The 13,448-nt window shown below is 31.7% G+C and overlaps 1 non-coding gene across 1 annotated transcript; it reads right to left on the bottom strand.

The window, feature by feature from the left end:
- Positions 1–9,078: 9,078 nt before the first annotated feature.
- On the bottom strand, positions 9,079–9,159 carry Trnav-uac (transfer RNA valine (anticodon UAC)). The gene is given in 2 exon segments: positions 9,079–9,114; positions 9,123–9,159. It is a non-coding gene; the product is annotated as a tRNA-Val (tRNA).
- Positions 9,160–13,448: the final 4,289 nt, after the last annotated feature.

The following is a 13,448-nucleotide window of genomic DNA, read 5'->3' on the forward strand; positions in this document are numbered from 1 at the left end:
ATATTTACAATTGTAAACTAGCTTCATATGGTAGAAAATAATTTCCAAAGTCATCCGGGATTATATTTAAAACTTGCAGTGACTGGCAATGTCAATCGGGGTTCTCTGTTTAGAATGCTATATAATTAGCTCGGCGGAACGACTAACATTTGGCGACTTCAACGCAATAGTTAATTCGTGTCTGTCAACACTATTCATTTAACCCAATGTTGATATATGCACTATGATGGTAGTACACTATATTTATAAATAATCAACACCTTTTTAAGAAACTATGTTTCAATAAACTTCTGAAAGTGTATGTGTATGTATTAACAATTTAAACAAAAGAATATTACCATTCGATAACTGACATTAACAGTGAGTTCTTTCGGTTTTTAGAATTATTTAGAAAACGTGCCCGTGGCGATCAGTACTACAATTACACAGCTGGTTTACGGCGAGGAGATCCGACGTTGGCCGTTTAGAGAAGTACATGGAGATTTTTCGGTCTTGGATTTCACGACATCCTGACACACATGAACATGCTTATGTAAATATAGCTGGCAGCAAGGCAGAGAAGCGACTGCGATTCAATAAACGCGCTGAACCATGTGTGAAAAATGATATCATTCCATACCAGACGACATTGAAGTGTACAGGATGGATACACTCGTATATCCAGGACACTTGTTTCTAGAAAAAAGTGCCTTTGTGTTACGATGTAATCATCAATGCTTTGTGTGATAATGGTGATGGAAATATTATATTAAGTAGAGGTTTATGTTTAGATGAATGTTTAAAACGTTAAATAATATTAACATATAATCCAGAACGCTTAATACATAAATGCGCGGGGCTGTCGATTCCGATATCAATTAAAGGTGTATTTCATATAGACTGTGTACCTGCACTACCTTGTCACTGCCCCAGAATCCTCCGAAGATGGCCTGCCAGACCCCGAAATTGGCCGTCACAAGTCATAGTTAAGACAGTCGTATCATTAGGAGCCTATCTAACACCAGTAGGTTTTAAGTAGGGATGGGACCGAATATCCGAATATTCGAATATTCGAAAATCGGTTTAATATTCGAATCCAAAATTCATATTCGAATATTATATATATATATATTTTTTTTTTCACATTTTTTTTTATATTCAATATCATACATACAATGTAAACATGTATATGATCATACAACATAGTGATTGTACAAAGCAATAAAGTTCAGACATGTTATACAATATATGCTAATATATATTTTTTTTTTTGAGAGAAAAGAAAAGAACAACAGAGAAATAGTTATGAAAAATGATGAGTTGTATAAAGTCGGAAGAAAGCATACTGGACTTGTGTGTTTTGTTGTATATTCACAATGATCTTGTCAGATTGAAAAATAAAAATAAAATAATAAACAAAACTATTTTAGAAAGATAAACTAAAATTAGAGTGAAATGTATATAAGTGGAAAAAACATTATGAGAATTTAATCCGATTCCATTTTTGTTCAAAGATTTGTAATGTGTCATTACTGAGGGCTATTTCTTTCTCAATCTGGATTTTTAGTTTAAGACTATGGACAAAACAATTAAAATTTGGTACTTGTTTTTTTATACTTCATGTTTAAGATAAAATATTTCATCAATATAACCATAAAATTCACAATATTATTACAGTCTATTGATTTCAATGAGTTAATTCCGAAACTTACATTTAAGAAAGATAGTTTAACGTTTAGTTGCTGTTGTTCAAGAAAAGATATTAATTGATTCCAAATAGGCTGGATGTGTTTGCACTCCCAAAAAAGATGTTCTATAGTTTCAATGTTTTCACTGCAGAAGTCACACAGATTTGAGTTAGATAATTTGCGTTTAAAGAGATATTTATTTGTAGCTATAATTCTATGGATGTATTTATATTGAAAATTTCTTAGTGTGCTTTCAATAGTTGCTTTATATGGCATGGTAAATATGTGTTTCCAATTGAGTTCATTTTCTCCAAAGAGGACTTGCCATTTATTTTGGATTTTGGAGTTTTCTGTAGGGTTTTTAATTTGTAGTGAGTAAAATATTTTATTTGTTTTGTTTTTTCTTCCAAATATGTTTTCTACAAATGTTGTTTGAGTACATGGTGTATTATTTGTATTGATTTCAGATTTAATATGTATGGGTATGCTTTTGATTAGTGTGTAGTACTTCAGAAAAGTATTTGAAGGTATTCCGTATATGTAGCATATATTATCAAAAGAGTAGAAATCCTTAATTCTGTAGTCATATAATTGGTCGACATATTTAATGCTTCGTTCAAACCAATCTTTATAGAAAAACGTCTTATTGTTTGAAGTTATGTCTTTATTGTTCCATAAAATTGTTTTACTGCTGGTTTGGGTTTCTAAGTTATGAGTGACATCACTCCACGCTGATAGAACATCAGACAGAAATATGTTTTTGTTTGCAATTTCATGTAAGATAGTATTGCTGATGTTACATTCAAAGAGTAAGGAGTCACCATATTTTTTTAGGATTTTCTGGTTTAATAATTTCCATCTACTCGTATTGGTATTATCTATTTATCTTTTAACCCAGCTGCATTTGATTGCATTTAAGAAAGAGTCAATGTTTGTTAATTGGATACCTCCATTTTCTACAGATTGAATTAACTGAGTTCTTTTTATTTTATCATGCTTACCGTCCCATATGAAATTAAATATTGCTGATTTTATATCGTTAATAACATCATTTGGTGGATTTGGTAGAACTGTTAATACATATTTTAATTTAGGAAGTGCAAAGGTTTTCAATACTGTGTTTTTTCCGATTAGTGAAACTTTACGATGAGGTCATGATTTTAAGCAGTTTTTAAAATTCTGTAATTTAGGTAGTATGTTTTTAAGAACTGTATCCTTTTCATTATTTGTGAAAGTAATTCCTAACGTTGTGGCTTCATCGAATGTCCAATGAAATTTCATTTCTTTTTTATATTGAACATTACTTTGTTTTAATTTACCTACTCGTAGCACAGTACATTTACTTTTGTTTAGTTTAAGACCCGATGTCATTCCGTAAAGGGTTAGCGACTCTATTAGGTTATGGAAAGAATCGTAATTGTCGTTTAAAAAATAAGTTGCATCGTCAGCAAATAGGGATTGTTTGATTTCTTCGTCAGGTTCTAGTGATATGCCTTTTATGTGTTTATTTGATTGGATGTGATGTGATAGATACTCGATGCAAATAATAAATAGCGATGATGAGAGTGGACATCCTTGTCGAACCCCTCGTTCGATGTTAAAACTGTTTGAAAAGAAGCCATTGTTAATGATTATACTATTAATATCGGTATAGAATAGTTTGACCCACTGAATGAGACTTTCACCAAAGTTCATATTTTCTAAGCAAGAGAACATAAATGAATGATCAAGCGAATCGAATGCCTTTTCAAAGTCTGCAAAGAATATTAGACCAGGATTATTTGAATTGTTGAAATAGTTTATGCATTCTTGGATAAGACGAACGTTTTCACCAATGTAACGTCCATATATGAAACCAGATTGAGATTTTGAAATGATTGATGGTAATATTTTTTTTAATTCTGTTTGCTATACTTTTAGTTGCAATTTTATAATCATTGTTCAGTAAACTAATCGGGCGCCAGTTTGATAAGGATTCTAAGTTTTTTCCAGGTTTTGGAATAAGTGATATAATACCTTGTTTTTGTAGCGTAGTTAAGTTTTCGTTGTTAAATGAATAGTTAAGTGAATTAATTAGATGTGTTTTAATATCATTCCAGAATATTTTATAAAATTCGATTGTGATGCCATCAGATCCTGGGCTTTTGTTATTTTGCATTTCTTTTAGGGCTAATTCACATTCATATTCATTAAGCAATCCGTCGCACAATTGTTTTTCCTTCTGGTTTAAAGTTTGATATGTATTTTTAAAAAGGGTGTTATTTTCAACATTTTTTCGTTTATAGAGGGTTTCGAAAAATAAGCGTTGTTCTTCTAGTATTTGAGTTCTGTTTGTTATATCTTTGCCATTGACTACTAATTTGTGTACAGTTTTTTGTTCACTTCTACGTTTTTCAATGTTTGCGAAATATTTTGTATTTTTTTCATTGTGTTCAACATGCTGTGCACGCGCTCTTAGTATTATTCCATTGAGATGTGTATGATAGATTCCATCTAATATTTGTTTTTTTAATGTTATTTCATTTTCAATGTCGGTGGTATCATTCGTGTTTGTTTGATGCAATTGTTTTTCAAGTGTTTCAATGGTTTTGATGGTTTCAGTTTCAAGTTTGTGTGTTTCTTTTTGTTTAAATGATGTGTATCTAATGGTTGTATTACGTTTATTTCCTTTAATTACTTCCCATAAGGTGTTTGGGTTTGCATCTTTATTATTTTGAACTGTATTTAATATTTCCTGTTTTATTTGTGTTTGATATTGTGTATCTAATAAGATGCTGTTGTTAATTTTAAAGTTTTAATATTTAATATTTTAATATTAATATTCGAATATTATATTTTTATGAAAAGACACTTCCAAAAAAGTACATGTCCAAAGTCGCAGTTTTGGTTTCCATTATAAACCATTGCTTAGATAACAGTTGCCACCAATGAACGAGGTGATAACTGGCAAACGGTAGGGTATAAGGAGAGGGACCAATCGTCAATTTTCTCTCGATTCAGAGTTATGCAATATGTACACATTCTTTTCTGAAAAACATTCAAATATGAGAGTCAATTTGTATAAAGAGTGGTTAATATTAGCTGTAGTTACTTGATTACCGCAGTTATTTACATGGATATGTTACCACCATAAAGTTTTTTTTTGTATAAACAATGGTTACTTCGTTATAACCTAACCATTGAACTTTGTTTACTTACCACTGTAAAATTACCAACAACACAATCCTGTAAATGACATCGTTTTCGCGCAATTTGTCAGACGAACATTGCCCTATATAGCCATTGACCCTGTCACAAAAGAAATAAGCGAACCTTTAGTGACCGAGAGGTGGACGTTTTTAAGAACTAATTGAAAGAAAATCTTTATAAAATCAAAGCAAATCAAGTCGGTCACTCGTTACCTAATAAGTAATGGACACCATGCTCGTTGTAGTCAGAAACTTGGTACAAGACATTATTTAAAGCCTCATTAACACTCAAAATCAACGAATATTTCGTAAACTATTTCATAACATAAAGTTAACCCATAAAAAATCAGTGTTCCTTAAACCAAAAGCCAAAATTTAAACTCTATATGTGGTCTGGTAACATAGATTTAACAAGATACAATGTTACCAGACCACATCTATCGTTGAAGTTTTGGCTATTATAAGTAACACTGATTTTGTTATGGGTACACTTTATTTTGCGAAATAATTTACGAAATATTACGAAGTGAACACAAGCACATGGAATCGAGGATTTGTTTTAACACCGGCGAGACAGAATGAGTGAACAACCTAATGACACACAAGCGAAAGTGTATGCTATTCTTAAAATTATCATCAAAGATATACTGAAACCAAATAATATACAAAAACAAATGCACTTGTATAGCGCAAAAACTATAATATTGCGTCCTATATACACAGATTGAGATATCCTCTAGTGAGCTTGCAGGTTACATGAATGCATCTAAGTGTTATGGAAACGCTCAAATAGGTAGGTTTTGAGCTTGCTCTTAAATGTTGTTTCCGAGTCAGCCGATTTCAAATGTCCGGGAAGCACATTCCACCATTATGGTCCTACCACTGCAAGTGACCTGTCGGCGATCTTTGTTCTATGCCATGGCACACGGAACTTGATGCCTACTGATGATCGCAAGCGGTTGCTGTCTTGTGCATGTGTAAACATCGATCGGAGGTAAATTGGCGCAGTGCCCTTAACGACCCGGAAAACAATGACAAGCACCTTGAACATTATTCTAGCCTGCACTCGCAGCCAATATAATCGTTTTAGCAAGTCGGAACTACGTTCTTCATACGATGCGCAGGTTACCAACCTGGCAGCATTGTTTTGAATTCTTTGTAATTTGTTCAGCTGATATGCCGGAAATGTCAGCAAAGAGTCCATTACAAAAGTCAAGATGGGAATGAATTAGACCATGAACAAGAATTTCAGTGGATTTTTGTGTCAAATGTTTCCGGATACACCGCAAATTTCTTAACTGGCAATATGAGACTAGGCATTTCTTACGAATATGCAGATCAAAATTTAAGGTACTTGACATATGCAACCCAAGGTCGCGAACATTGTCAACACACTTCACCTCACAACCATCAACTATCACACTAGTAATGTTTAGCTTTTCTAATTGTTTTTTGTCCCATAAGCTATATTTTCAGTTTTTGCATTGTTCATTTTGAGCTTGTATCTAGTCATCCAGTTATTTTCAAGACAGTCATTCAGTTGTTTAATGATGTTAGATTCACTTTGTTGATTTCTAACTTTTATTTTAAAGGCAACTTTATGGTCATCAGCATAACCGTAAAGGTCAGCTGAATAGTTTTTAACAACCCTGTTTAGCCCAGCGATATACATTCTAAAGATAACCGGGCCGGCGCAAGAGCCCTGTGGGACGCCACAGCGTAGTGGCATGGTGTATGACGAAGCATTGCCAATCTTGACCTTCATGGTTCTGTCCGTGAGGTAGGATTCAATCCACCTGAGTGCAGTGTTGGTAATACCGAAGTCATCTTGCATCAGCTGAAGAGCTGAAGGAATGTCTATGGTGTCAAATGCAGCGCTAAGGTCAATATCGTCTATAGTAATGAGACTGCGATGCAAAACCACTGATAAGTTAACATCGTTTTAAACATTCATTACGCGGTGTTTTAGATGATAAGTTAACTTATATGTGCAAAGAGCGTAACTCGAGCATATGGGTCTCGAACTTACACAAGTACCACTACATAATTCGCCATCTTCATAACAATACTCGTCTGTAAGAACGATCCAATGTGAACACTTTTGTTTGGCCGAAAAATCCATACACTCGAGCGAGTATTTGCAAATTACATTTCTGTTATGGCAGTCAAACACATATTTTTCTCCTTGCGTATTTGTTGTATTTACCCTGATCATTATCGTTTATCTATAAGACTATAGTTTTGTATTTTTGCAAAGTATGAACCTGTAAATTAGAATGTCATTGTCATGGTTTGCTCGAAAGGATATGAGCTCGTTTAAAAAACAACCAATACATATATTGGTATTGTATTTGTAAAGTGTTTGCTAAAATTGTCATGGGTATCTTTAGGCCGAATAGTAACATCGTTGTGATGTCAAAACGTAGACTTTTTAGAACATAAAGTAAAATTGACAGTAGCGCCGCAGCAGCAAATATGGACAAAGTAAACTGATATAAATTCAAAAGTGAATTGTGGACATGATAGTATTGATAAAGACTAATGAAGCCCATCAAAAGAATGTCCATACATATACACATAACAGAACACATAATTTTGAATGTTACCATTAAATAAGTGAAATGTGTGCACCTTAATTTTACTATGGTGTGATTTGATTTTCAATAACAGCGGTACGTTAAAAATTGTTTGTAGTTTATACAAGATAAGTATTGATGCAAAGCATCAAAGGGCGTCAAGAATTTCAGTGTAAAAGGCACTCAATGAAGTTGCATGGAACGATTTTTTTTCTACTGTAAATATTAATATATTGGCCGATTATTTTAAACAAAATAGAAAAAGATACTGGTATAACCATTATCTATGATTTTGTGTTATAACCCCCAAATAACCATTATCTATGATGTTGTGTTATAACCCCCAAATAACCATTATCTATGATTGTGTGTTGTAACCCCCAAATATTTCAAATTTCGTTTTATTTACATTGGTTTCTTTTTTTTTACTGGTATCTGTGTGCAGCTTTTATTAATGGAAAAGAATTGTGTAGGTTTTAACAATTCTGCTTTATCTTGCTAGCGTAAATTCATATTTTTCTCAACTTCAAGGGGAGATGATTCTGAGCTTATTCTTACGTTGCTCATTTACGATAGGGGTTGAGTACTCATTGATATGAAGACACTGTAAAAGTTTGAAAAAAAATGAATGAAACTGTTAATTGTATGAAGAAGCTGCATTTCACAATACTTTGAAATTCAGTAAAATATCATTATAGATTTATTGCTCAAATATTCATGATTTTCAATAGGGTTCGAGTAATACTGATATAAAAACACTTAACAAGTTTGGAAAGATTCAGAAGACAGTTGTGAAATCTTTTTAACAAGTGAAAATTGTTTATTTTGTCAAATTTAATAGAAAAAAATTCTGGAAATATTGTCCCGATGTTTTTCATTTTAAATGAGGTAAACATGCTCATCGATATGAAGACACTGTAAGTTTGGAAAGAATCTGATGAAACATGTTGACATAATCACCTAACGAAGCATTTTTTTAAACTTTTATTTTTAAATTCAAAGAGACATATTTCTGGACTTATGGTCCGATATTGCTCATATAGAGTTTGGGTTGGGTCCTCATTGATAAAAAAACCCTATTAAAGTTTGAGAACAAACGGATGAAAATTTTGGACTTCGAGGATTTCAAAATTTCTCAACTTCTAAGGAAGATAACTATGGACGTAATGGTCGGATAATGCTAAAGGGCCCATACCACCTGGATAACAATACGTGTCGCGCTTCGCGCTCTATATGTGGTTCTTAAAAAAAAACTCCGAGAAGTGATTGACTCAAGGGAAACGGGTTGCTGGGACACAGCTCCTCCTTGATAAGCGGCTGCTTCCTTTATCGCAACTCATTGTTACAATCAACAATACGTGTCGCGCTTCGCGCTCTATATGTGGTAGGGATAGGCCTATGATAGACAACCATAAAAATACATGGATAAAAGATGTGTTGTTTGCATTTATTTGTTAATATAAAAACACGTGTATTTTTATAAGATATTTAAGTGATGTAAGACATTTTAACCACGTTGCATCCATTATTATAATAAAAATGCCAAATTGTAGTAAAATGGATTTTAAAATGTCTGCATAAAATAAAGCTTTATTATTTTTATTAACCTGACTGAAACAATTGTCAGCAGTCGAACTGTTCCGTTCATGCCAGAACCTGGGATTGAACCAGGGGTCTTTAGATGACTGTTGCGTAAGTCTAAAGCTCTCCCAACTGAGCTATTCCGGCTGACATTCACCTATGTACTGCTATTTGGTGAAGTTGTGTATAGCGATCGTTATTATATGTCTATTAATAAACTAATACATTGTACGTTTTTGTACCACTACGCCTTCCAATAAACTTGCTTGCGCGATAGGTCGTCAAATATCGTACTACAATGATTCTCCACTAAATAAGCAAATAAGAAAAACCACAAAAAAATTTGATTATGTTTTGCTTTAATACAAAACATCATTTTTTTATACAAAACCAGAAAGTTTCGCGTATTTGCCCAGTTCCTGTGATCTTTCCCCTGTGATCAGTTGTGGATCAGTAATTAATTAAAACAATTAGCTTTGCATAAATGGCAATAAATGTTGTAATAAATGTAATAGGTACAATTGCAGTTATTTACTATATTTTACACTATAAATCACCACTATGCAAGATATTCTTAAAACAAAAATATATACATTGATCCGTAAAATAACTTCTCCTCCCATAAGCGAAAAAAAGCATTACATACTAGTCGCCGCCCTCCAGAGCGACGCCAATAACGTCTTAATATTACCAAAGAGTGGATCAATTCGACGTTTTATTTGGTATAGATAACTTGGTGATATCAATGATTTGTTAAGATAACTTATAATGCTCAAATTATGATGATTTTAATGAATAACCATAAAAAGTAATTCGGATGCAGGTGTCTGAAAATCTCGTGTTCACTGCAAACAATTTTTAAGATGCATTATTTGTTGATCTTACATATGTATGAGGATGGTTATTTGAAGGCATATTTGTATGCCCTTTTACATTTGGTATTCAGAACAGTTACGCTTCGATGTCTTATAAACGAGTTAAATAAGCAACACTATGATGGCAACAACAATCCTATTTCTTTAACTCAGCTAATTTTAAACGTATTGTTTTATAACATAATACACATCAAAGCAGACGGTATCTCAACTATAAAATATAATAATAATAACGTAATTGCATAACACTAATTCAAATAATACAATTATACCATTTCACCATCTCCTACTTACACTCCTACTTACACTCAATGGTTTTCAAGTAAAGTTTGGTACTAAAATCAATTTAATGTGTACATAATAATTATTATACAGACCTTTAAAATATTTACATAAAAAACGGTTCTTTCGAAGGACAATTAAAATGGAATTTGGATTAATTGCTGTTTTTGATGAGCACACTCATCGTTGCAAGTCGTGTACTATTGTTTCAACGCTCAACTGTTTTTGATAATTGCTTGGATCCTTACTAAATTGATGATGCTGTTTATATGTAAATAATAAGATATACCTGCTGCCATTAGTGACTTGGTTTTAGGAGAACAATTCAACACGTTGCTCGGGGAAAACTCTGAAGTTATTAGATTGTATTGTTTTCACTTTATAAATATGGGCCTTGCTCTGTGAAAAGGGGCTTTAAGGCATGTGCGTAAAGTGTCGTCACGTTCTTTTTGCCGCTGAATTCATTTTCGTATAATGTGTTCACCAATGAATTATTTCGTAAGAACCAAGCTATGCATACTTACCGAAATTAAAAAGGTTAAGCTCAAAAGGAACTTAGACATCATCATCTCAGTAGCAGCAGAGTATAAAACGCTGACCAACACTGTGAAAAGGACGGGACTGTTGAAGAGACCGTAGTTACTACCAAACATTAGTACGTGTTCTGTCTCGTGTGCTTATTGTATGATATATTCATTATTGTATGTGGTAAGGTAGTACGCTACAGATGAAATAGTTTGTAGTCTACACTTCCTGGTGTACAATTATGTATTTAAAGGTAATTTAAGCGAATTGTTTGATTGTACATCGACTATCTCCGGAACCTCCGTTAGATAGCTCTCGTGTATAATGGTCACCATCTTGGTTTGTTACTACTTTACTAACCAAAACGTTATCAGTCTATAGTTATAAAGCTGTATACGACGCGCGTGGAACTAGTGCGAAAACTTTCTACCGATATTTAGATATAAACAACACTATCAACACTCATGTATTTAGCATTTTGACCTTTTATCCAAACGATGTATTTTTCTTAGCTTATTTTGAAACGTTATTGTCCTATTTTGGAAATAAATGTTTTACAAAACCATCCAAACCTAAAGTTCAACTTTAAGTAAGCACTACACAATTGTTCAGTTTGGAGAAGAGAATCGAAAAACGGCGAACACAGGTGATGTAATATCTATGAAATACAGACTATCATTGCCGAATGTAGGTCTAGTAAAAATATCTTTGAAAGGTCATGTATTTAACTTTTATAATCGATTTAATGAAAAGGTTGATAATTAATAATATTATAAATTAATGTGCATGTTATAATTGGGTGTATTTATTTTCAGATGCCATTATGTTGTTCAAGACTACGACAAGTTTTCTTAAATTAGCATTTATGTTTAATTATATTTATGAATACAACTAGACTTTATAATCATTAATATTTATCATTTAGCATCATTATTTAATATAAACCTGAATTTGTAAATTATATTTATTATTATTAATGATGGTCAACCTTTTTTTATTCAAATAAAAATGTTTTCATCAGAATGTTAGTATTTCAGCATTATATAATATAATGTTGCTTACAAATTGAGATGTGGTAAATTAGTGAAGTACTAAATAAGTTAAATAAAAAGATTTTTAGTTAAATATACATTTCATATCAAATATGACATTGATGAACATTAAAAAAATTGGTTGATTTTCCCAATCTTTTTATTTGATAATATTTAATTTCTCAGCCATCTGTGTAAACAAATACTAAATGATGTAATAGAAACATACATGTGTTAAACTGGTGTTCAAAGTATATATCTTATAATATGTTTTTATCAATGATAAATCAATATCAATGTTAATAATAGATGTTTGCTTTGATCTGAGTTTTCTCTATTTGATAAGCAATTTCAATCATGTTATCTATATTACAATCACAGTAGTTTTCCCTACTTTTATACAAGTTCTTTAGAAATCAGGGCTTATTACTTTTATGAGTAAGCCTAAATCCTTATATTATTGCTGTAAATACAGTTACGTTACATGTTTATAATTCAATTAAAGATGCATCAAGGTTATTATGATAATTGCGTGAATTAATAAAGCATCAATAACAAGTATAAACTGTGTTATTATTTTAGTATTGTACTAAAGGATTTGAATTTATTTTTGTTCTTATATATATATTTGTGCGTTGAATTAAACCGAGTTCATGGAAATCGCTGCACAATTTATGAAAGTATGGCTGTTTAAAACGATGCACCCTGTTTTCGGGTGATTTTGAGTTCAATGCCTGGTTAAATACATATCTGATAGTGAATTGTTTTTCAGAGAAGTAGATTTTTCGTTGTAATTTGATTATTTTTTATTGAAAATGATGATTTACTATTTAATATCATAGCCACACGCCAAACACCTGTGTCATTTACCAGTTTGTAAATGTTATTGTGAAAAGTGACACTAACAAATCGACATTGGCACCACTAATATGATATATATTGTGCTTATATGCATGTTCATTTTACTATATTATTTTCCTAAAAAAAATATGTTCTGCTTAGAAAAAAGGTTTATCTACCACTTCGGTTTTGTGGCTTCCAGCAGCTGGAGTTTCACGTCTTTATATTGAACATTACCAACAAATCAAGTGAAAAATTAAGAGATACATTACAAGTAGCCACACCCAGCTCCATTTTTATTCCACCTCATTATCATTCTGACACAGAAATGTGTTCATATGTTTATATGTTATTTTAATTGTGACTGTATTAAATTTTAACCTGGACTATCAATTATTATACATCCCTTAATAATAAAGAAAACATGAAGAAAAGTATTGCAATCTATATATTATAAGTGGGGACAATATCAATGATACTTTAAGATATATAAATATCTAGATATCTTATGATACCCATAATATACACAGAGACGGTTACAACATACCAACAGGCTAGACTTTGCACTGTCCTTATCTCTAAAACTTTTTGATTCTTAATAAGAAGATCTACTATTAATATATCTTACAAAACAAATAATTTCATTATTGACCTACTAATAAGTTTTGATGATTAAGAACATCGAAAAGTGCACATGAAATTACACCATTCACTTTAAATGAATTATTTTTTATAATAAATATTCTGTAAAATATAACTGATTAAAAATTAGTGGAAAAATCTCATTATCATCATGTAAAATAAATTGATAAAAAACACAAATCTGCAACTAATTCAGACCAATTTTTTACCGATAAAGTCATACAGAATATATAACGGAAAA

This window comes from Dreissena polymorpha, chromosome 1, assembly GCF_020536995.1.
Source record: "Dreissena polymorpha isolate Duluth1 chromosome 1, UMN_Dpol_1.0, whole genome shotgun sequence".
Taxonomy (NCBI): domain Eukaryota; kingdom Metazoa; phylum Mollusca; class Bivalvia; order Myida; family Dreissenidae; genus Dreissena; species Dreissena polymorpha.